The sequence below is a fragment of the Triticum dicoccoides genome, chromosome 6A (assembly GCF_002162155.2).
Source record: "Triticum dicoccoides isolate Atlit2015 ecotype Zavitan chromosome 6A, WEW_v2.0, whole genome shotgun sequence".
Taxonomy (NCBI): Eukaryota; Viridiplantae; Streptophyta; class Magnoliopsida; order Poales; family Poaceae; genus Triticum; species Triticum dicoccoides.
The window spans coordinates 9,448,041-9,473,300 of record NC_041390.1 but is presented as its reverse complement, the minus strand read 5'-3'; the positions used below and the strand labels follow the sequence as shown (position 1 = coordinate 9,473,300).

The following is a 25,260-nucleotide window of genomic DNA, read 5'->3' as shown; positions in this document are numbered from 1 at the left end:
GAAACTTGAATCTTTTGAGATATCTTCAACACTGCGGAACAATTAAATAGCAAGAAGTGAATGAATATGAGGTGCACCAGCATGAGAAGGTATTTGAAAACGAGGAAAAAGGATATGATCAACACCAAAGCTTGATTTGTATCCACCGGAGAAGAAAACGAATGATGAGAGACGAACTTGAAGCTTCGTTAGCATCTCCTGAGAATCAACGGATAAGAACATTGACGGAAAAGAATGGAGAGATTTCCCATCAATAAAAGGATACTTGAATAAGAAATCTGAGTCCTTGAAGAAAAAAGGTGGGAGGGTGCGAAAACAAAGACAATTTGAAGACGGATGAAGCAAACATCGTTGAGAAGAACTGATACTTGATCTTGCGGATGTTGAAATGATCGGATCCACTTGAAGAGAAGCATACCGGTGAAAAGGATTGACATGACAGACTCAATGATCGAGAAGGATTAGTATTCACATCGGAGTATGAGAAACACCATTTAGGAAACACCGTTTAGGAAAGGTATGGAATCAACATTTAATTTCGAGGCAACTCGAATACCACAGCTCAAAACAAAAAACAAAGGATTGGCTTGCAACATAAGCCAGAACAAATATATGATAGATATTTCGTCCGAAGTTTTCGTGGTGGGGCCTACACGGGCTCGATCGTACATCACCATCATGTACAAGGCAGTGCACATGACATACGAAGCGTCCCCGAGTCGGCATAGCCAAGGACTCTTTAAGACACAACGAGACCACTGTAAAACCAACCGTGAATAGGCGGACCACTAGACGTCGAACCCCAATTTCATATCATACATCTGTCGGAAAGATATCCTAAGGACTACTTGAATTCCCACTTATAAACTCCCGAAATTTTCTGGTTATGTAATCAGGTGTTGGGGATACAGGGGAAGCATAATATCTCACCCAAACTAACAAATCCTACATTCAGCTGTATCCATCCTTCAACACATAACCAAGAAACCTTCAGAAATCGTTTACCTCAACCTTCGAAAAGCATCTGTTATACAAGTTATGGCAATACTCCCGAACTCCGGCCCCAGTACTGGGTGGCGTCGAGGTTATCTCACCAACAACTGCATAAAAGAGATTTTCAATGTCGGTGAAACTAAACTCAGGTATTCCAGAACTACAACGATTAAATTGTGACGACAACACCTCAGAGCTCAACTCCCCGAGACACTGCCACAACCCCTAAATGACAGGAGGCACCAAGAACAATGTTCTCGTCACAAAACCATCAGAACGATTCCAAGATACCCGCGTGATCCTAATTTTTTTAGTGAAATTTGAGAAGAGAAGAGTCAAAACTCTACGCCAGGATGCCTCACCAGAGCGATGAAGGGACTGGGGAGTAAAAATAATTCCTAACTCTTCCATATATATTTCCTAAATGACTCAAAACATTTTTCTATACTTAACAACGCCAACGATTCGATCAAGCAGGGGGCTCCTAAGGTCGGGGAAGGATCTGATACCAACTTGTAACGCCCTCGATGCGGCTATATCTCCCACGTGTCGAAGCACGACTTAGAGGCATAACCGCATTGAAAGCAATGTCGCAAGTGAGGTAATCTTCGCACAACCCATGTAATACATAAGGGAAAAAGATACATAGTTGGCTTACAATCGCCACTTCACACAATTACATGAATAAAGCATTACATCATCCAGATACAATCAAGGTCCGACTACGGAACCAAAATAAAAGAAGACAACCCCAAATGCTACACAGATCCCCGATCGACCCCAACTGGAGCCCACTACTGATCAACTAGAACAAAACAACACAAAGGACAAGATCTTCATCAAGCTCCTCCTTGAGCTTGGTTGCGTCATCTGCACGGTTCAACGACACCTGCAAGCTGGTTTTGGAAGTTTCTGTGAGTCACGGGGACTCAGCAATCTCACACCCTCGCGATCAAGACTATTTAAGCTTATAGGTAGGGTAAAAGGTATGAGGTGGAGCTGCAGCAAGCGACTAGCATATTTGGTGGCTAACATACGCAAATGAGAGTGAGAAGAGAAGGCAAAAGCACGGTCGAACAACTATGATCAAGAAGTGATGCTAGAACAACCTACGTCAAGCATAACTCCAACACCGTGTTCACTTTCCGGACTCCGCCGAGAAGAGACCATCACGGTTACACACGCGGTTGATGTATTTTAGTTAAGGTCAATTTCAGGTTTTCTACAACCGGACATTAACAAATTCTCATCTGCCCAAAACCGCGGGCACGGCTTTTGAAAGTTCAAATCCCTGCAGGGGTGTCCCAACTTAGCCCATCACAAGCTCTCATGGTCAACGAAGGATATTCCTTCTCCCAAGATAATCCGATCAGGCTCGGCGTCCAGATTACAAGACATCCTCGACAATGGTAAAACAAGTCCAGCAACATCGCCCGAATGTGCCGACAAATCCCGATAGGAGCTGCACATATCTCGTTCTCAGGGCACACTCAGATAAGACATCCTACGAGTAAAACCAACCCTCAAGTTGCCCCGAGGTGGCCCCGCAGTCTACTCGGTTCGGACCAACACTTAGAGAAGCACTGGCCCCGGGGGGCGGGGGTTAAAATAAAGATGACCCTTGAGTCTGCAGAACCCAAGGGAAGGTGGTAGGTTGTTAGTGCAAATGGTAAAACCAATGTTGGGCATTGCTGGAGGAGTTTTATTCAAGGCGAACTGTCAAGGGGTTCCCATTATAACCCAACCGCATAACAACATTACTAGTAGAGCCCTCAAACCCTCAAACCCCTAAAAATAACTGCTTTTTTTTACAGTTTTCGTCGAAAAAAAGCCGTAGACTAGAACCCCTTAACCCTCAAACCCTCAAATTTTTTTAAAGGTCCAACCCTCAAACCCTTTCCCAATCCTCAAAACTAAGGGTTGGGGAGCAAAACCTACCCAACCCTCATTTGGCGGTTATACTCGCGCGGGAGGGAAAAATCCTCCCAACTCCCGCGCCCACGCCCGCGACCACTGCTGCTAGTCGCCCCCGTCGCCGGCGGCCGCCCTGTCGACCTCCCGCGCGCAACGACAACGTCGTTCATGGGGAATATTCCATTATAAGGGTTGGGTTTGAGGGTTCTAATCTTTGCCCCTGTTTTTCAAGCCGTAAAAGTGCACAAAAAGTTCATTTTTGGACCCTTAAAACACTAGTGAGGGTTCGAGGGTTTGAGGGTTCTACTAGTAATGCTCTAAGCAATGCAAAATTCGGGAACATAACACCGATATGACGGAAACTAGGGGCGGCAAGAGTGGAACAAAACACCAGGCATAAGGCCGAGCCTTCCACTCTTTACCAAGTGTATAGATGCATGAATTAAATAAGAGATATTGTGATATCCCAACAAAATATCCATGTTCCAACAAGGAACAAACTCCAATCTTCACCTGCAATTAACAATGCTATAAGAGGGGCTGAGCAAAGCGGTAACATAGCCAAACAATGGTTTGCTAGGACAAGGTGGGTTAGAGGCTTGGCTTAACAATATGGGAGGCATGATAAAGCATGTGGTAGGTATCGTTGCATAGGCATAGCAAAAGAGCGAGCAACTAGCAAGCAAAGATAGAAGTGATTTTGAGGGTATTGTCATCTTGCCTGAAATCCCGATAGGAAGAAGAACGAGTCCATGAAGAAGACAAACGGACGTAGTCGAACGGGTCCTCACAAATGCGACGTTAACGGAACCAACCCGAAGAAGCAACACCGGAAAGAAGCACACAACATAGTAAACAACCAACACATGAACATGGTATGATATGCGGGATACGATATGCGATGCATATGCATGATTTGGAAAGGAATGATTGAACCTGGCCTCAACTTAGAAATTCAAGAGTGCCACTGGAAAGGTGAGATGATTTCGGTTGAAATCGATATAAAGATCACCGGAATCGGATGCACGGTTTGAAAATGGCAAGCAAAACAAATATGACACCGGTCTGCGATAATCAGCAAGTTACCAACTAAATACAACAAGATAAATATGCTACACCACTCTAAAATTGTGTTTAGGGCAGAACAGTACCAAATCCATATTTTGCACATGAGGATTTTTCCGGACTTGTTGCTTGTTGTTCCGGCCTCATTTAAACTTGTGCAGATAGGTAGTTTTCATATGCTTCACCTTTTGCCATGTTAATCAACATTTAATATTGTTGGGTACCTAAACGAGAGAGAACTAAATAAATCACGTGGTTAAAAACGTTTTACACAGGGGAATCCCCAGCTGGGCCGGCCCATGTAGTAAGGACCTCCTATACTGCGCTCTGCGTGTTATGAAATTGAACAAAATTTCATCAATTCAAAAAAAATTCATGAATGGAAAAATGTCCTAAAAATTCAAAAACTGTCTATGACTTACAAAATAGTTTATTCATTCATAAAATATTCCCACATTAGAAAAATGATCATGCATTTCAAAAACTGTCCATTAAATCAATAAAATATTCATGAATTTTGAAAATTATTCCACAAATTTCTAGAAATTGCTTGTTGATTCTAGAAATGTTCGCCGATTGAAGATTTTTTTTAAAATGTTCACAATTTTCATTTTTTTGCAAGTAGTATAAAATTTCATGAATTAAAAAATGTCCTTGATTTTAGAAAATTTTCGGAAATTTGTAAAAGTGTTCACGGGTTTAAAAAAATGTTCATGATTTATTTTTTTTCCATGATTTCACAAAATTGAGAGTGATAGTGCATCTCGGTGATGCACCCCCAAAAAAACCCCGCGTAAGTTCAAATCCCAGACCCATTATTTCTTCAATTACCTGCTGTACAAAAGGGTTTTCTAGTGGGGACTCTGCTGGATCCCACTAGTTAATATGTACACACATAAGTCGTCCAGACCTAATTTTTGGTTTTATAAGCCATCTCTTCGTTGAAACATTCATTTGTGTAGGCGCTGATGTTCTTACTTGTGCGTAATTCTCTTCTAGTAAACACAAGCTCTCTTTTCTATGTCAAATAGTTTACCACTGTTACACATATTTTTGCCGTTGAGATCAACTGCATTTAATAAAACATGAAAAAATGTACATCTTCATAAACCTACTGCAACTTGTTGCAGGCATGAGTCAACAACAAGAAAGGAGAGGGTGAAGCAGCACTTGAAGAAAATTAATGAAGCAAAAGCTAATGCAGCACGCTCGTCGAGAGGCTGCATCCATCCCTACCGTTGGCTGGCTGCCGGCAAAAAACTGGTGCTATATATGCATGATTGGTCAGAGGCACGTGATCTTCTTGAACCTGGCCGGCGACGACAGAGGCAGCTCGAGCGGGCAGGTGGCCTCCAGCCTGTGCGCGTCGCCGTGCGGCGGGTACTTGACCTCCCCGGCGAGCTTCAGCTGCAGCCGGAACGCGCCTCCTGCCGCGCTCTCCTTCACGAACTCCGCCACCCCGGCGCTTCCGAGCGGGGTGGTGCTCTCGCCGGACGCCGCGACGTTGTACACCTCCGTCTTCCACTGCCGGATGTTCCCGTGCGAGCTCCCCCGCATCCTGATGCTGGCGAAGCGCTCGCCGGCGAAGAGCAGCTCCGCCTCGAGCGGCGCGCCAACCCTGGCGTGCATGGCCCAGTTCCGGTTGTGCACGGCGACGGCAAGGGAGATGTCGTAGGCGAGCATGGTGCCATTGGGGCCGGCGAGGGCCAGGCGGGCGAGCGAGGCGTCCTCGACGGCGACGCGGACGGGGAGGACGAATTCGAAGGCCGCGACGAGGATGGCAACCAGGAGAAGGAGGAGGAGGAGGATCAGGAGGCAGCGGAGGGGAGTGTGGCCCCGAGAGCCATCGTCGCAGCAACAGCAGACAAAACAGTCGCCGTCGCCGCAGTCAGCAGGGCAGTCGCCGTCGCTCATGGTGCTGATTGTTTCTTGTTTGTGCCTGATCTGATTCTGAGCAGCAAGGCAAAGCGATGTATGCATGAGGTTAGAGAGATTAGAGATGAAAACGGATCCGACTCCAACAAGAGCCGCAACTCGTGTGCAACTCGTGTGATTCCATTTTCAATCATGTTCGTCTCCAAGTCGGATTGTAGCTAGCTAAGGCAGGTCTAGTGCATACTCGTGTGCAAAATTTTGAATTGAGAATGTCTGTTACCGGTCGTGTCACAAACTCGCTCTTAAATGGGATTTATACAAAAAAGCTACTCTTATTGAGAGGTGCTTATGCAAAATTTGCGTCCCTCGAGGCCTCGACCCACAAATTGGTCGTGGAAAATTGATATGATCACACCGTGTGTAAAACTTGACAAGATGAGAGGTCACCTTGTGTTCTTCTTTTTTCTTTTATTTTGAAAGATAATATTTCCACCATCAGTAAACTCATTCTATTCACCTAAAAAACAAGAATTTAATTTTAGATTTAAGTATACTCATTTTTATTCAAATTAATTGCATGAGAATATCGCATTTGCATTTGAATATCTAAAAATTAAAAGTATGATACTTGCAAAGTTCAAAAGGTAGGTCCATATGTATTGAATTTTTTAATATTCCTCTTCCATCGAAATTTTCACGGGAGTGGCGACACAGAGGAGAAGGTGCTTTCCTTATGTTCGAGTGTACATTTTTAATAAGTGATTTTCCGATTATTACATGGATTTTTGTAACCAAATATTTTAAATGACTCTTATCTATTATAAAGGTTCATCACCGGTACAAAGCATCCCGAACATAATAAGAATTACATTGAAGTCCATCAGCCACCGAACAATCACTACACTGCTAGGACGAGCCACCGACGCACCGCTATTGCCAATCGCTTACCGAAGCTGGGCTGACCTTGTCGATGATAGTCAAAAAGTCTTCATGCATGTGCCTCTAAGGGCCATCACTCCAGAGCCACAATTGTCATTATTGAACTATTTTCTTGATCTGAACTGACACAAATAACTCGTTGCCTTGCACTCACGGCATGAAACTCTAACCTCATGCCCACAAAAATCGGCCCTACAAGGACTAGACTGAGGTACCGGGGCCCTCCTCCTCGCCGTGGGTTGCCGGAGCGGCAGACACAAGCGAGGAGAGTCCACGAGCAGCAGAGCGTGGATGGAACGGACCTTCACCCTAGCCGCCACTAGTGAGAGGGAGGAATGTAATTGTTCGTGGTTTTGTAACCGAATTGACAAAGTCAAATATCTAGAGAGTATCACTCTAGTTTTCTTTTTGAGAAGGAGTATCACTTTAGTTAAAAGAAAAGGTTTTCAAGGCCCACTACGCTCACATTTTCCGGTTCGCCCAGACACGCAACTATAGTCTTGCTCGCCGCCGCCGCTCGTTTCCCCTGGCGCCCCTATTCCTCGCATTCAGCGAGTCTAACTTCTAGACTCGCTGAAGGGGTTGAGCAAGGTGGACCGGCCCACGCGCCCGGAAGCCATAGCCTGTTTTTTTTATATTTTTTGTTTTCGTTTTTTTGTTTATACTTTAAAATATTCTAATGTTGAACAAGTATTTTAAAAAACACTCTATAAAAATATTTGAAAAAAGTTGAAAAAGTATTTTAAAATGTTGAATGAGTATTCAAAAAATGTTGAATGAGTATTTCAAATATGTTAACCAAGTATTTGAAAATGTTGAACAAGTATTTTTTAAATGTTGAACAAGTATTTGAAGAAATGTTGAGCAAGTATTTGAAAAAATATTGATCATCTATATAAAAAAATGTTGAACAAGTATTTGAAAAATGTTGAACAAACGTTTGAAGAAATGTTGATCACGTATATAAAAATATTGAACAAGTATTTGAAAAATGTAAAATGAGTACTTAAAAAAATAGCATGTATAAAAAATATTGAACCAATATTTGAAAAGTGTTGAGCAAATATTTAAAAAACATGTTGAACAAGTATTTGAAAGTGTTGATCATGTATATAAAAATATTAAACAAGTTTTTTAAATTTTTGAGAAAGTATTTCGTAAATAGCGAACAAGTATTTAAAAAATGTTGATGATGTATGTAAGAATGGAGAATGAAAAAACAAAAAGAAATGGAGAAGAAAAAAAAGAAAAATGAAACAACTCAGAGAAGAAAAAAGAAAAGAATGAAGAATCGGAGAAGAAAACAAAATAAGAAGGAAAGAAATAAATAAAAACAACGAAAAAAGAACTAAAAAATAAAATGGAAATAGAGAAAAATCAGCGACAAAGCAAAAGAAAAAGAAAAAGAAAACGTAGAAAAAAGGAGAAGAAACAGCGGAAAAACAACTTGTTTCGACTGAAGTAAGGCCGCCTTACTAGTACATCACGAACACGAGCCTAGCCCCTAGTGTCTAGGTGCGTATTTACTGTATTTACTGTGTGCGTTTGGAGCCAGCCCATTACTGTAGACCCCTTCTGCGAGATATCTCCTGGGTCTATCTGAAGCCGAGAAATAGCTCCGCAGAGGGTTGCGCGAGCTTTTTTGATTTCTGTACAGTATTTCTATCGGTTTTGGGAACCTTCCAGAAGGTTCCTGAACCAAGTTTTCTATTTTTCTATTTTTTATCTTTTATTTCTTTTTTTTGTTTTTCTCATTTATTTTTCTTTTTTTTAGCGAAAGGACTTAGGTGCGGAGCCATCGCGGGTAGGTTAGCTTAAAGGGGTTAATTGGGACAAAGGATACAAAGAGTTTATACTGATTCGGCCCCTCGCAACGAGGTAAAGGCTTACTCCAGTTTGGGATTGTATTGCTTGGGTTTCGATTACCAAGAAGCGAATACGCTTGACCTAATTCTCGACTTGTTGTTTCTTGAGTTAACCCGACGCCGGGTCACCCCTTTATATACATAGGTTGATGCCAGGCGGCTTACAGAATCCCGGCCGGCTCATACACAATGTGGCCGACTCGGTGACTAACTAAGCTTGCCTTACAATACAAGTTACACATATGGCGGTTCAGCCTCTTGGGCCTTAAGTCGCCTCTGGGTATTGGGCCTTTAATAGGCTTCCTTCATGACCCGCCATCTTCGTCTTTAAGTCGTTAATGGTATGACTCGGCCGCTCCTGGGCGGGTTATACTAATAATTATATCCCCAACAATGTATGTAACAATAATTTGGCCATGATACGACAAAAGAATTTTGCCATGGTACTCGAATTAAATTTGCCATGGTCCATAAATTAAGTATGCTATGATCCATATAGTAAGATTGCATGTTAGAGAAATAAAAAATAATTTACATGTGACGAAATGGTGGCAAACTATTTGAAACATGGCAAGTTTGCCATTGTTTTAGAAACTTGCAATGGAATAAAAAATTTAAAATTTGCCATGATATAACTAAATAAATTTGCCTTGAAGATGAAAGTAAAAATTGCCATGTATGTGAAGTAAAATTTGCCATGGCGAATAAAAAAGTGAAAAATGCCATGGCAATAAAAGTTTAAAATTTGCCATGGCAGTATAGGTAAATTTGCCATGCGAATAAGGGTAAATTTGCCATGGCAATAAAAATAAAAGGTGACATGGTGCAAAACAAAAATAGTTTGCCATGATTTAAGAATTTTTTTGCCATGGTGTGAAGTATGAATTTGCCATGAGTGAAAAAAAAATAGAAATGCCATGGTCATAAAAAGAAAAAGTTGCCATGGCCAAAAATAATTAATCTTGTAAACAAAAGGCATGTAGACATTTTTTCTAAAAGTTGCCATGGCAAAGCAACACATTTTGTAATATGGCTAACATTGCAAATTTGCAATGGTAAAAAAAACCATCTATAATTCGACGAAAGCAAACATTGCCATGGAAAAAATCAAAAGGAAAATTATGCCGTGTGTGTTAAATAATTTTGCATGGCAATAGATGTACTTTGCCATGTGAAATGAGTGAAAAATTGACATGACAAAAAAAGAAAAAAAATCCACGACGATGAATGCAAATTTACCATGGCAAAACAAAAGTAGAAAATTGGCATGGAAAAAATTGAAATTTTGCCCATGGCAATAAAAGTAAATTTGCCATGTTCTGTATAGATAAAAATGGTACGAAGATCAAATTGCAACACATTTGTCGTGTGACTATTCCATTATATGCTCAATGCACTAGAACTTGTAGGGCCAAATAATCCATGAATTTGAACATTGTCTCTCAATTTCAGTTGAGCTTAACCAGACACTCATGCAACTAATTCTTGCATGAAAGAAGTGCCATTTTCCCCTCCGGAATACTGAACTCTAGTGAATGCAAGCTCAAGTTTTAAATTTTCAAAAGTTATTTGTTTGTTCATCTACTAATGAAGACACCAATCCCTGGCCTGGCTCAGCAACCAAAGATGAAGAATGTTCACCGAACACATAAAAAACATGGATGCAGATGACAGGAACAGTACAAGGAAGCCCAAAAATTGATGGATAAAATGCTCCAAATCGAGATATGCCGGCGTCCATCATCAGCAGCAAATTTGCCATGCATTTATGTATATAAGATGCACACATTACAGGGATAAAAGCATCAAAAAAATTCTAAGTTGCAAAGGGCAAACAAGATGGCAGTTGGTGACGGTAAAATTGCCATGCATTGTTTCGATCATACAACTAGTACGTTTCCATCAAGCCCGCATTGGTTCAGAGAGAAGCAACTCACGATGTTGTTTCCATCAAGCCGGCAACCACGTGCAGCTCCTCGACGCAGGCGATGTACGTCACGGCGCGCACAGCTTCCGGAGCTGGAGCTTCCTCACGGCGGGGACTCCCCAGCGACGAGCAGCTCGGCCGCTGCGAGCCGCAAAAGGCCTCGTCCACCTCCCAGGGCAGGACAACAGTTTGTTAGGCCCACATGTCACTGACCCAACTGTACTCTACGTTGCAGGGATACGGCGAGGAGGTGCCGCATCGTTGCACAATACTGCACCAGGACGGGGATACACACAGATACGCCTAGGATATGCGTATCTCAAAGTATCCCATTTTTCGAATTAAAATAAAGAGCAAAAAAAATTCAGAAAAACAGCTTTTTTTTTAGGGAAAAGACCTTTTATTACTCAAAATCCACAGAATGTGGGATACAAATTGGATCATGTGGCTGGCCTAACCACACATGACGCCTAGGAAGTAAAGCTAGTGCGTGTTTGGCTAACTTGTGAGCTTCTACATTAGCCTCACGTCTTTCAAAAGTAAATCTACTAGTAGAAGATGGTGCCCTTGATCTGATCTCTCTGATAATGGCTCCATAATCTCCCTGAGTACCTTTAGCAATGTCATCGATCACCTGCTTGCAGTCGGATGCGAAGATATAGTGATGTTGATTAAGATCCTCCGCCAATGCAATAGCTTCACGGCATGCGATGGCTTCCAGAGTGGCTGCATCACTAACTCCGATCAACACCAAAGCTGAACTGCCCATGAATACTCCTTGGCTATCTCTGCAGATAGCTACTGCTGCACCCCCTCTCTGTGGATGAACCCCTGTGTCTACATGGATCTTTGCATAACCTGCCGGGGGGTCTTCGGTCGAGTGTTCACAGGTGTGGTTCTCGTTGCTGCATGGTTCAGTTTCCTCGGCTTCCTCAGTACTTCCAAGTCTTGGATGTAGTGTGTTATAAAGGCCCTTATAGCATGTGGGGTCTGGAATATAGCCTCGTGTATGGCCTTTCGCCGAGATGTCCAGATGGCCCAAAGCGTCACCACCAGCAAGGTGAATTGCTCATGCGATAGTGAACCCATCATATTGAAAAGCCAGCTCTTGGCGCAGGTTTCAGTTGTAGCCAACAAAGTGCCGCAAAGATCATCGTCAACCAACGCCCATGTACACCTGGAGACGGTGCATTCAAGGAGAGAGTGGCGCCATGAATCCGCTGCGCCGCAGAACCCACAGGAGATCGTCGTTGACATGTTGCGATGTTCCCGGACATCTTTCGTCGGCAGCGACTGCTTCATGAGCCTCCACAGAAACATACATACCTTCGATGGCACTTCCATCTTCCACAGAGTTTTCCACGAGGCCGACTCATATGTTGATGCAGAGCCCCGAGAACCCTCTAGCCAAGCTTCTCTCCTTTGCCTCGTCGTCCCTAACATGTTGTAGGCCGAACGGACCGTAAACTGGCCTGTTCTTTCGTGCGCCCAACTCCAATAATCCTGCATTGGAGTCGTGCACAGTGGGATACTTAGCACAACCTTAGCATCAAAAGCCAGAAAAGTGGCATCAATCTTTTGCTTATTCCATGTGGCGCTAGTGTGATCTATCAACTCCGCTACTGTGGCCGGCGGGGTGCTTGTAAGACAACCATATGGCCTCATCATCACTCGACGAGGGAGCCAATTGTCATTCCAAATATCGGTACTTTCTCCATTGCCAATTTGCTTGATAAGGCCCAGTTTCAAAGTGTATCTTCCTTCGACAAGTGCTCGCCATCACTAGTAGGAAAAGGGGCTTTCGTTCGGGCCTGGCCAGCCCATTAGTCCTGGTTCTGCCACGAACCGGGATCAATGAATGCATTCGTCCCGGTTCGTGAGCCCAGGGGGCCGGCCGGGGCCTCGTGGGCATTGGTCCCGGTTCGTATGGACCCATCTGTCCCAGTTCCAGGCACGAACCGGGATCAATGGGCCTCGCTCCTGGCTCACAAACATAGGTCCCGGTTCTTGGCTCGAACCGGGACAGAAGGCTGGGCTTTAGTCCCGGTTACAGCCACGAACCGGGACAAATGAGCTTCCTATATATACCCCATCGACGGCGAGCAGAGCACTCCACAGTGCTCTATTTTTTGCTGGCCGGCGAGGAAGGGCATTTGGGTGCTCTAGCTCACCTCTTATGCATGTGAGGTGTTCGATGAAATGCCCGAGCCACATTAGTTAAGCTTTCTCCTCTCGAAGCTCGACCTCAGAGCTCCATTTTTTCCGAGATTTGTCTAGGTTTAGCGGTCCGTCACGCCCCGTCCGCCGTCGATCGCCCGCGCCGATCTCGTCGCTGGCACCACCGTGGTGAGCCTCTTGTTCTTATCTTCTTTCTGAAAGAAAAAAACTTACTTTAGATAGATACTTGTCTAATTTTCTTACTTTTGACACACATAATTATATATAATGCACGCAGATGAACCGACAATGGATGTACGGTGACAAACACACCTCCGAGTACATTAAGGGCGTGCGTAAATTTCTCAAAGTGGCTAAGGAAAACAAGCAGAATGGTTTTATATGTTGTCCATGCTCTGATTGTGGGAATACGAGGTCTTACTCTCACAAGAAAATCCTTCACACCCACCTGCTTTATAAAGGTTTCATGCCACACTATAATGTTTGGACGATGCACGGAGAAATAGGGGTTATGATGGAAGACAACGAAGAAGAAGAGGAGGATGACAACTATGTGCCCCCTGAATACAGTGATGCTGCAACGGGGGAAGCTGAAGATCAAGAAGAACCAGACGATGTGCCCGATGATGATCTCCGTCGGGTCATTGTTGATGCAAGGGAAAAGTGCGAAAGTGAAAAAGAAGAAGCTGAAGTTCGATTGCATGTTAGAGGATCACAAAAGAGGGTTGTACCTCAATTGTGAAGATGGCAACACAAAGCTCGGTACCGTACTGGAATTACTGCAGTGGAAGGTAGAGAATGCTGTGCCTGACAAAGGATTTGAGAAGCTACTGAAAATATTGAAGAAGAAGCTTCCAAAGGATAACGAATTGCCCGACAGTACGTACGCAGTAAAGAAGGTCGTATGTCCTCTAGGATTGGAGGTGGAAAAGATACATGCCAACTTTCAACCTTTTCAGAGTTCATTTGTAGTGCTTTTCATTTTCAGGGTCATATAGCTCAAAAAAATCAGTATATGCATGAAAAATAACAATTGAAGTCAGAAAGGGTTGAAAATTAATGATGTGACTTTTAATGGTGCATTTTGAGCACACAAAAAGTCTGGAGTTCAAATAAGTTCAAAAAATGAAATCCCTTTGTAACAGACGAGTTTCCGTATGAAACCCTAATACTTAGAAAGATATTGTCCATTTTGTACATGAAGTGCATCAAGTTTTTGCCGTAACCCTCTCAACTTTTTAGCACATGCTATGTGGGTGAAATGATGATACCATGCCAACTTTCAACCTTTTCAGAGTTCATTTGTAGTGCTTTTCATTTTCAGGGTCATATAGCTCAAAAAAATCAATAAATGCATGAAAAATGACAAATGAAGTCAGAAAAGGGTTGAAAATTGATGATGTGGCTTTGAATGGTGCATTTTCAATTTTTGGGTCATTTAGCTCAAATAATGAACTAATATAAAAAAGAATGATCTAGAAAACTGTTATGAAACTCTAATAGAAAAATAATAAGCTAAAAGAATTTTCATAAAACTTTTATAAACCTCTAGTATTATTGAAACTAAAATTATCAAAATATTTTCTGTTCAAAACATTATAAGCAAAAAGAATTTTCATAAAATAAATAAAAAACAAAAATAAAATAAAAGAAATAAGTAGAAACAAAATAAAATAAATAAGTAGAAACAAAATAAAATAAATAAGTAGAAACAAAATAAACTTTAACAAATAAGTAGAAACAAAATAAAACAAAATAAACTTTAAAAAAATAAGGAAAAATAGAAACAAAAAGAATCACGGAAAAAAGGAAAAATAAACAAAATAAAATAAAATTATCAAAGTATTTTCTGTTCAAAATCATTAAAAGCAAAAATAATTTTCATAAAGACCTTTTTTGTTAGAAACTTTAATAGCAAAATTACATAGTAAGTAAGTAATTAGAAACAAACTAAAATAAATAAAGCAAAAAATAAAAGAAATAAACTGGAAAAAAGCAACCTACTGTGCCACCACGGCCTGAATACGACTAGAAACCCACCCATGGGTCAGGATTCAAGCCCGTAGAAGGCCCAATATAGATATAGTGTGTTTAGGCCCGAAAGCCTGCATTTGAGAGGAGCTCGAGAGGGAAGCGTGAGTGGGGCTTATAAACCACTCTCGAGCTCTCTCAGCTAGCGAGATGGGACTAAACTTCCGTGCCGCGATGCGGGCAGCACAAGGCCTTTAGTCCCCGTTGGTGCCACCAACCAGTACTAAAGGCATACATTGGTACCGGTTCGTGGCACCAACCGGTACCAATGCCCCCCCCCTTTAGTCCCGGTTCGTGACACAAACCGGGACCATAGGCCTCAGGTTCCCGCCCTTTCGGCTGCTGAAAAGAGACATTTGGTCCCGATTCATGGCACCAACCGGGACCATAGGTGAGCATTGGTACCGGTTGGTGCCACGAACCGGTACCATTGGTTTTGCTATATAAGGTAGCACTTGTGAAAATTTCGCCAACTGCTCCCATTCCCCCAACGCCGTCAGGCCATTCCTCCTCGTCGTCGTCGTCGCCGCCCCGAGCCCCTGCCCCAACACCGTCGCCCCGCCCCTGACCCGCCGTCGACGTCGTCCTCGCCTTCGCCGTTGCCGCCCCCGAGCCGCTCCTCCCCGAGCCCTCGCCGTGTGTGTAACCCCTCCCCCACGAGCCTGCCATCCTCGTCGCCGTCATCGTCGCCGGCCTCGTCGTCGTCCTCGTCACCGGCCTCGTCGCCGTCATGCCTCGAGCCCCCAGTGAGCCCCTTCCCATCCCGATCCGTGCGCTGCCGCGGCTGCCGCCGCCCTTGTGCGCTGCCGCTGCCCCCCCTGTATGGATGTATGTATGTATGGATGGATGGATATGCATGTATATGGATGTATGTATGTATGTATGTATGGATGGATATGCATGTATATGGATGGATGTATGTGTATGTGTTCATAGTTTTTTTTGTTCATAGCATTTTTATAAGTTGTATAGTTTTATTTTTGTTCAATGTTTATGGTTAGAAGAGGAGAGGAAAAAATTGTGTTGCAAAAGTTACATTTAAGGTTAGTTGATTTAGTGCATTTTAGGTTATTAGTTCTACTGTTAGTGCATTTAAAGTTAGTTTATTTTTAGTTGAACTAGTTGATTAATTAATAAAAACTACTTTATTTTACTATATATAGAAATAGTTTATTTTTAGTAAGTACTACTTTATTTTATTTATAGTAAGTGTTTAGTAGTTGAACTAGTTGATTTAATAAAACTACTTTATTTTACTATATATAGAAGTAGTTTATTTTTAGTAAGTACTACTTTATTTTATTTATAGTAAGTGCTTAATTAGTAGTTGAACTAGTTGATTTAATAAAACTACTTTATTTTACTATAGAAGTAGTTTATTTTTAGCAAAAAAATTAATAGAATTAGTTTATTTTTTAGTTCAAGCAATTATTCCCGCATCGACGTCGACGATGCCTATCCCGCATCCTCGTCGTCGACTCGTCGGAGGAGGCCGGCTTAATCAGAGGGGCCATGTCCGGGACTGGGCTCCGCCGGGCTGGTATTGGGAGGTGCTACCTTCCGAGGGCGTAGGTTGGTGAGGAGCCAGCCTGTCGTTGACCCGATCCTTGTTTGGTGGCGGTCGCATGGGCCAGTGATGGTGCCTAGGCTTCCGGACACCGCAGAGGTGGTACGTCACCGTGTCAGCGAGGAGGACGAGCACGTCCGTCGCTACATGGTTGCGTTGGAGCGCAGATTCGACAATATCTGACAGGTTCTTCAGGGATCTCACTAGAGAGATCCTGTGATGGTTCCTTCTCTTTGGGTGTCCACCGCCCGTGCCGATACCCGTCGGGCGCTACGGTTCTAGCTGTACTGGCGATGTTATATGTATGATAGTATTCGAGGTGTATTAGTGATAATATTCGACGATGTATGGACGCAAGAGATGATGTAGTTTTTCTTATAATTGAATGCATCCTAATTTGAATACTACTTTATTTTGCGATTTGATTTTGCTTATTGAATGCTTAAACTGGAAAACTACTCCTACTTCGAATGCTAAAATTAAAGAGCACTATGCAAGGCGTATGCATATGATTAGTTGATAGCTTATAGGGTTTTTGTTTTCGCAGAAATCTAGGAGCCCCCCTCCATCATCCCCGCCGTCGTCCCCGTCACCGACCCCCTCCGACCTCGAGGTGAGACCAGCCAAATCCTTTTTTAGAAAGATAATTAAATGATATTTCGAGTTGACTTTAAGTCTGTCGAGTCTCCACCATATATGAAAGGACGAAGAAGCCCGACTGTTGTCGTGGGGGTCGTTTCTCCTCTTCTCCGGGTGCTAGACCTTTGTTATGCACTAGGGGAAGAAGGAGTAACGACCATCACCGACGGTCGCAAATGTCAGAGAGGAATCAGTAAGGGAGAGTTCCACCATATATATATGAGAGGACAAAGAATCCCGACTGTTGTCGTGGGGGTCGCTTCTCCTTCGTTCCCGTGTGCTAGACATTTTGGTGTAATGCACGCGGGGACAAAGTGAGGAGAGACCATCACCGAGAGTCGAATATATACACCACGTGAGCTGAGAGTTTTCAAGAAAAGACTCGACAGACCGATAGTCAACCCGTGATGAATAATAATGATCTAATTTAGTTTTTGTAGTACATATATTTAATTGTACAAGTTTAATCTTTGAATTATGAACGTAGGAAATGTTGTCATCAGACGACGAAAGTCTCCCGGGGGAGTGCAGCTGGTGCCACGACGATTGAGGTCTGTGCGACATGCCTCACCTGGACGATGATCGGTGCTTCGGCATTAAGCTTGAGGAGACCTTCGATGTTGAAACGGTACGCAACGACGACAAGTATTTTTTTTGTAATTAAGCATGACTACAACTATTTCAATGTGTAATTTTCATCTTTTACAACTCGAGCAGCTTATCCCATGCCATGCAAGACACTATGTCTTGGAAATGATGAGTTTTGAAGACCATGAAAGTTTTGAAACAAAGAAAATTCACCTAAGAACTCATCATGATGTGGATTTTGAAGTAAAGCTATACAATTCTGAGAGCGTAACCCATTTTGGTTGCAAAAAATGGAAGCACTTTGCAAGATGTATGGTTTTGATGAGGGTATGCTTGTCACCATGGATCTTGGTGATCCTGAAATCAAGCAAGACAATATGGACATTTGGGTCCTTGTTGATACGCCTCCAATTCTACCGCTATGTGAGTTTCTCAAACATAATTATTAGCTAATTTATATTATTTATTTCAAAATAGTTGACAGCTTATTTCCATTGACAGCTTATTTTCATTCTCCAAAGAATGTGCGGGAGATGGTAGACAAAATCCACTACACCGATGGCTCCGAATTAACTTACAAGGAGAAAAATTATCTGATCGGATTTTGTAATGACATTGAGAATTACAATATCTATAATCAAACCCCTCAATGTTATGGTCAATACGTGCCACTAGTGCATGTGTTCAACTACGGTAACTACCATGGAGATACCCTGGTAAGATTTTTTTATTATTACTACATCTGTGCATTTTTTGCATACTTCTAAAACTAGTACATCATTGCTAACTATGAAGTTATTACTATGTTTTTCAACAGATAATTCCAGAGAATTGTGTGCCTCATTTGATGTATCGGAAAGGTAGCCTTAATGTTTTGAGCATACGGCCAGGTCATCCTACGAATCTCAACTGTCCATACCAGATTTCTAAAAGAAGCGGAGACATGCAAATCAAAGGATGGAAAAAAATATATGGACAGTCGTAAGGAGGTTCTTGGAAGTAAAAGGAAGCGAAGCGCAAGAATTGGAGACAGGATGATCTCCATTCTCCATAATGGAGAGTCAGGGTCTATTTTGTTTTATGCTATTTTACCTTAAAGAGGGTATTTAGGTCCTACCTAATACTGATGATCATGTGCTAAGAAGAATTAAGTAGGGTTGGTTCGATGACTATGAGGATGATGATCGTATGACTTGTTATTAATAACGAGTAGAAGTTGTATGATGATGATTAGTAGGACTTGTTATTATGATGATGCATGATGCGAGCATGAAGAGTTATTATATTCTGTGGGTGAAATGAATATGAATTGGATTGAAGTGAAGGCAACATGCATGTGGTGCATGTCGAAAGTAGTACAATCCAAACTTGATGAAGTTAGGATTAGTATTACTTTCGACATGCACCACATGTTGCCTCCCTTCAATCTAAGTCATGTTTAGGCATAGCAGTAGCAGTAACACGGAGATAAGAAAGGACACATCTCTCTATTAGCTACCTGTACGAACCTAAATTAACCCCCAAACCCCCAAAACCCCTAAACCACCTCCTTTAAAAAAACCAGCCGCTAAAATGCTGACGCGTGGAAGCTTATTGGTCTCGGTTGGTGCTATCAACCGGGACCAAAGGCCCTCCTGCCTGGGCTCGCCGGGGCGGCCACGTGGAGACCCATCTGTCCTGGTTTGTATAAGAACCGGGACTAAAGGCCTAGGGCATTAGTAACGACCCTTTAGTCCTGGTTCTCCAACCGGGACAGATGGGCCTTATGAACCGGGGCAAATGGGCCTTTTCTACTAGTGCATATCTGGCTTGGATGACTCCCAAGCGAAGCTTTCAGAATATTGTTATTTGGAAAGTAAATGCTCTTCATAATTCGCGCACTAAGAGAAGTAGGATCCTGTAGCATGCGCCAGACCTGCCTAGCTAACATGGCTAGGTTGAATAACTCGAAGTCTTTAAACCCCAAACCTTCCATGCTTTTTGGCTAAGTCATTGCCTTCCACGATACCCAATGCAGTTTGCGCTGGCCGTTCTTGCCCACCCACCAGAATTTTCTTATCAACGTGTTCAAATGCTTACATAGGCCCCTTGGCATTTTAAAACAGGACATGGAAAATACTGGTATGGCCTGTGCCACTGCCTTTACTAACACCTCCTTGCCTGCGGAATACATAGTTCTTTCGACCCAGCCTTGAATTTTGCTCCACAATCTGTTCTGTTACATGAGCCATACGTACGGGCCTGTTACAGCCCATCGAAAGGCCTGCTTGATGGATGACAAAACACCCTAATCGCCTGTAATCCTCTCGCCGTCTCCTGGCAGTTGCCACATCACGAGGAATCGAAGTCTCTGCGACGCCAGTTCAAAAAAAAGAAGTCTCTGCGACGCATCTAAACTCCGTCTAGGCGCCGCCAGCAGCGCCTCGCCGCTCATCTTCAAGTCTTCGTCAGTTGTCCATCTAAAGAATCTGTACGCAAGCAAGCTTCAATCTATTCCTCGCGGCTCTCTGTGTTGTTTTACCTCCATGCTTTGGATTAGGATTTAGGGAAGAACGAGGGCATCTATTTATCTATTTTTCTCAATTGTTAAGGAATGGCGTCTAGGTCAAACATTTAATCCTCTGTCGCTTGTTCTCGGACTGGGTCTAGGAGTAACAACGCTGATGATTCTGATCACCATTAATGGAAGACTATTAGATTATTTCATTGACGTCAATTTTCTCATCCTCAAAGTATTGTTAGGGATGCTGATTTTCCATGCATTTATATATGGACGTGACTAGGGAGCACCTGTTGGCTAGTTAGTATTATAGGGCACACACCCAAAAAAGGAAAGTGAAAACACCTGAACAGTTGGCACGACAGAAAAGGAAAGGGGTATAACCGCTCCCGCACATGGCCGACAACGAATCTCCTGTGATTGTAACCGCTCCCACACACCTGCCCAGCGTGCGTCCCACGCGAACCCCTCTCCCTACCTCCCGTTCCCCTCCTTCTTCCTCCCCCTTTTTTCACCATGGTTCTAAATCCATGGATCTAACTCTTCAAAGTTCCTACAAGGACTAAATCCAGCAGCAGCAGCGTCGCCACTCCTGCAGCAACCACCTCTGCCCCATCTTCTCCAGCCGACGGGTTAGTTCTTCCTCCTCCTCTGGCCTACAAAACATTGATGAGATTTAGGCAACTTGTGGTAAATGAATAGGCAACTTAAGAAGGAGCTTTTCTTCCATAAAACAGTGGACACAAGCGCGATTTGTGTCTCTTGCTAGGAAAATTGTCACATTTGGTGGAAGCGAGCGTGTGAATGTCTGTTGGCAACCCGTGGGTCTGTGTTTCTATTCCTTGGAGCATATTTGTTAAGGCAACTTGTCGTAAGAGTTGCGGGCAAGTATATGAATGTCTGTACGCAACATGTGGCTTTGTGTTCATTTTTACCCTAAACCATAATTGTTACGCCATCTAGGCAACTTGGCACATAAACTGCGGGCAAGTATGTGTGCATCTGTAGGCAAAACTGGTGATAAGTTAACCTGAAGACATCCGCCGCTCCCCCCCTGCGTTTTTAGGCAACTTGTGGTGATGCAGGAGGCAACTAAGTGGATTTTGCAGGCAACTAAGTGGTGATGCAGAAAGTAAAGTGTGTGAATATGTGCAGAGCATGGTTACTACTTGACATAAACACCCCCAAAAAACCACCAATACCTAAAACAACAAAAGGAGGAGAACAAATACAGGAAAAACTCCCAAGAATTGCATGCATGTATCTTCCAGCCTGCCTACAAAACTGGTAAAAAACAGAAAATTTTGCCCAGAAGGAAAGTCATATACCTGTGCAGGTGATCCTGCACCATGAAGAACACCCGAGTCTCCTATGCTTTGTAACATGCAATCTCTGTTGTAAAACATGCAAATACATACATGCTGGTTATTAAAAACTGCACAGAAAATTTAAAAACATGCTTGAGAAAAGGAAATAAATCTGAACACAGTTGTCTGAGATGATGTAGTAACCTGTAAAAAAAGATAATTCTTGAAGAGAAAGAAGTGATCATGCTTGCTTCTCTGCAAAACGCAATAAAGAGGGACTCAAGTTTCATTATAAGAAATAGGATGGATATCACACACAAATACACGGTGTAAGAGGAACAAAAGGTTTTCCAAATGTCAAACAAGTCACATACTTAATACTAGCAAGTGAGGCCCAAACGTCAAGCAAGTCCTACTCATCACTAGTTGCAATGCACTATGTAATGCACTCTGACTTGCCTGGTGTAGTAGTGTGGACTTGCCTAATCCCTCATTTTTAGTCCAGGTTGATGTTTAAACGACAACCATTGGGCAAGTCAAAAAACAAAAACAAGCAACTACTTATCAATTGTTATGCAAGTTTTGTGAAAAGGGGGGAACCACACTAGTGCCAACTTCAAAAAACCATTGATCTCGCAACTCGTACTGCACATATGGCAACTCACGCCCGCAGATCTGGCAACTCGTAGCCTCTGCTTCACAACTTCCCACCCGTGCCCCTCTCAAACATCGCCAAGATAAATGTCTGACTTCAAGGTAGAGCAATGGTTTGTCGCACCCAGAAAAAATTATCGATCGCCATCAACTCACCAGACACAAAAAGGATCAAGTTGTGCTTGCAGTTATGCAAATTTTGTGAGTCAAAACTTATTTTTGCAGCCAGCTTATTAGTTTGTCGCCAAAAAAAGGAGAACGGGAAATCAAAAGCAAGTCTTCCTGTAATGTAGGCAATTTGCATATAAGTTTTAGGCAATTCCTCTTTTTTGTTGAACAAAAAAACTAACAACCACCTACTGGGGATGCATAAAAACACATGTTGGAAAGCTCTGGGGGTTGTGTGGAGTTTACCTGGAAGTTGTCAGTGAAACATTTTTTGCTTGCGAATAAGTGGGAGCTAGAGAGCAAGTCCTGTTGTGATGTAGGCAATTTACATATAAGTTTCAGACAACTCACTTTATTTGCTGGAACAAAAAAAGGCTAACATCCAGCTACTGGGGATGCAGAAAAAACTAGGTAGAAAGCTATTGGGGATTTATGAGGTTTACCTGAAAGTGGTTGGCAAAGCTTCTTGCTTGCAAAGAGGGAAAATAAATAGCAAGTCCTGCTGGGATGTAGGCAAAATGCAAATAATTTTCAAGCAAGTGGGTTGATAGCATTTTGTGCCTGAACCACTATGAGTTTCCTCTCGCTTCTCTTCACTGCAATAAGCAAAGGATTCAGTTATGTGAGAATATTAACTGGGCTCTTGGACAGAAATAGCATGTACTTTGAATAATTATTATTGTGAATACACTTTGAAATAGTTAAGGGAGACTTACAGACAAGCCAAATCCAACCGGACCCCAACAATGACAATGCCGAGCGCATGAACTCCTCCCTAAAATTAAAGGAGCCGAAATCCTTCTCGATCTGCTGCAGCGCACCTGCCTCGGGAGAGCCACCGCCTTCCGGCTGCATCGATTCCTAGAAGACGTGATGGTTCCAGACCAACACACCACATGATACAGATAATTGCAGCAACCAAAATACAGCAGGACCCCCCTGTTTTATCTCCCTGCAACAGTCAATGAAGCTGGAGCTACCAGAAGATGAAATCTCAGTGTGCGCAAATAGGACGCTGAAACTACCTCGGTCGCATCGTTGCTCTCGGATAGCGGGTTGCTGTTGTTGTAAGCCTCCTTGATGAGGTCCTCGAGGGTGTGGCCATACAGCGGGCTGATGGCGAGCTGCTTGATGAGCCCGTCCATGTAGTCCTACTGGTGCTTGCCCCAGTGCAGCTCCACCGCCTTCCTGCTCATGTAAGGCTCCAGGGCGTCCTGCAACCACGTGAAGCTGAAGCTGAAGGTGGCATCTTCTAATGGCAGTATAAACAAGTAGAATTTGGTTCAAAAAACAAAAACAAAATAAACATAACGGTTGGCAAATAGCAGTATTATATTCAGGCTTAGCTGATGACAACACCATGTCGTTAAGTACCAGCAAAGAGATGCTTATTAGTGTCACCATCAATATTGTATTCTCAGGAAGTTTGTTCCGAAGTACCCATTTCTAAACAATAATGCTATGTGATAATCCTTTGTAAAATTAATGTGATTCTGGTAGCATTATTCAGCAAGCACCGATGTGCTTCTACTTGCACACATATCTTGTACTAGCATTAGAACGGTTGGAGTTCTGATTGTATAAAGTAGACCTTTTTGATTATTGAACTGATGTGTTCCTGTACAAGTTTCAGTTTAGCTGAAATGGATACAATAATAAACATAAATGTTTAATTAGGCAGACGGACATATCAGGCAACCAACTAACAAAATCATTGGGTTGATATATGGATACAATAATCAACAGAAATGTTTGACCATCCAAGCAGACAGCGTATGTTACTTGCTAGTTCAGACATATCAGGCAACCTACTAACAAAATCATTAATTAAGCTTCCGGCATATATAAAAAAACATTAGGTAAGTTGTGGCAAGATATGTAACTAGGCTAGTTTCATATCTCCATGCGTGCGCTGGTGTGCACCAAAATTTCTGGGTTCTGGGTAATCAAAATTTCCATCAAGTTTGTGTAGCACCTCGATGAGATGGCAAAATTGACGAACATTTGAGGCAACTACAAATCAATAGTTAGGCAAGTTTTTGTGTACAACAAAAAAAAGACACTCTCTGTGGGAAAGGGATCTGGCAACTACTCATACTATAAACTCTGGCAACACACCACATCTCCGAGCAACTCGTGCTCACGCCCGCGGCAACACAAAGCATGTGCTTTGGCAAATCCACAATTGGTTCAGAACGCCTCACCTTGTGGACGAATAGCAGGAGGGGAATCTACAGTGACGTACTGCGCCTCATCCACCCGGCCCCTGCAGGCAAGCTCTGGACGGGAGTGTTTGAGGCAAGGTTGTGAGAGGATCCTCCCTGTACTGTTGGTTGGAATCTGCAAGGGGGCGGCCAGAGCAGCCCCTGCCTTCTTTTGTTGTCGTCGTTGGACTAGAATCGAAGGCCCGAGCTACAAGATGCATTAACCCGGCGAGGGATTGACGCGGCGGGGGACGATGCCGGGATGGAGAAGCAGGGCACAGGGCCGCGTCGCCGCCAGTCAGGAACAAGGGAGCATGTCCGCTCGCGCGGGATGCTCCGCTGCCGGTCGGGGTGGGTGGTTCGCCGGCGGAGAAGAAGGCTGAGGAAGGAGGAGCTCCGACTCAGGATTTGGTTAGAAGCGGGCCAGCGCGAGGGCTAGGTCGATGGAGGCGGGGTGCGTCGGATCTCGCCGGGGTGTGGAGGAAGGTGTGCACCGGTGGAGGGAGAAGGTGATTTGTGTGGGGTGAGAGAGAGGAGTGGATAACGAGGTCGGTGGATTCGTTTGTTTCGGCCCGACCGCCCAACACCTGGAGACCGCGATCTCTATCGAACAGCGCAGAGGGGTGTGTGCTCTGAAGCTCTAAAAAGCAAAGCTTTGCTTTTAAGAATTCAGGTTTATATATATACCCGCCGTATCCCCGTAAGTCTATTTTCAGAAAGTGTCGTTTTCCCGTATCGTCGTATCCGTATCCCCATACCATGTAACATAGACTGCATTTGCAGTTACGGCACCGAAGGAGCGTCCAGAAAGCATTGAGCTTCACTGCCCTAACTGCAGGTGCAGTT

General features: G+C 43.3%; 1 long non-coding RNA gene across 1 annotated transcript; it reads right to left on the bottom strand.

Annotated features, from left to right (window-relative positions):
• Nucleotides 1-20,630: 20,630 nt before the first annotated feature.
• On the bottom strand, nucleotides 20,631-25,184 carry LOC119319273. The gene is made up of 8 exons (XR_005154408.1): nucleotides 24,415-25,184; nucleotides 23,236-23,424; nucleotides 22,927-23,162; nucleotides 22,654-22,806; nucleotides 22,457-22,516; nucleotides 21,593-21,643; nucleotides 21,410-21,473; nucleotides 20,631-20,737 (listed from the first exon to the last, which is right to left on the bottom strand). It is a non-coding gene; the product is annotated as an uncharacterized LOC119319273 (long non-coding RNA).
• Nucleotides 25,185-25,260: the final 76 nt, after the last annotated feature.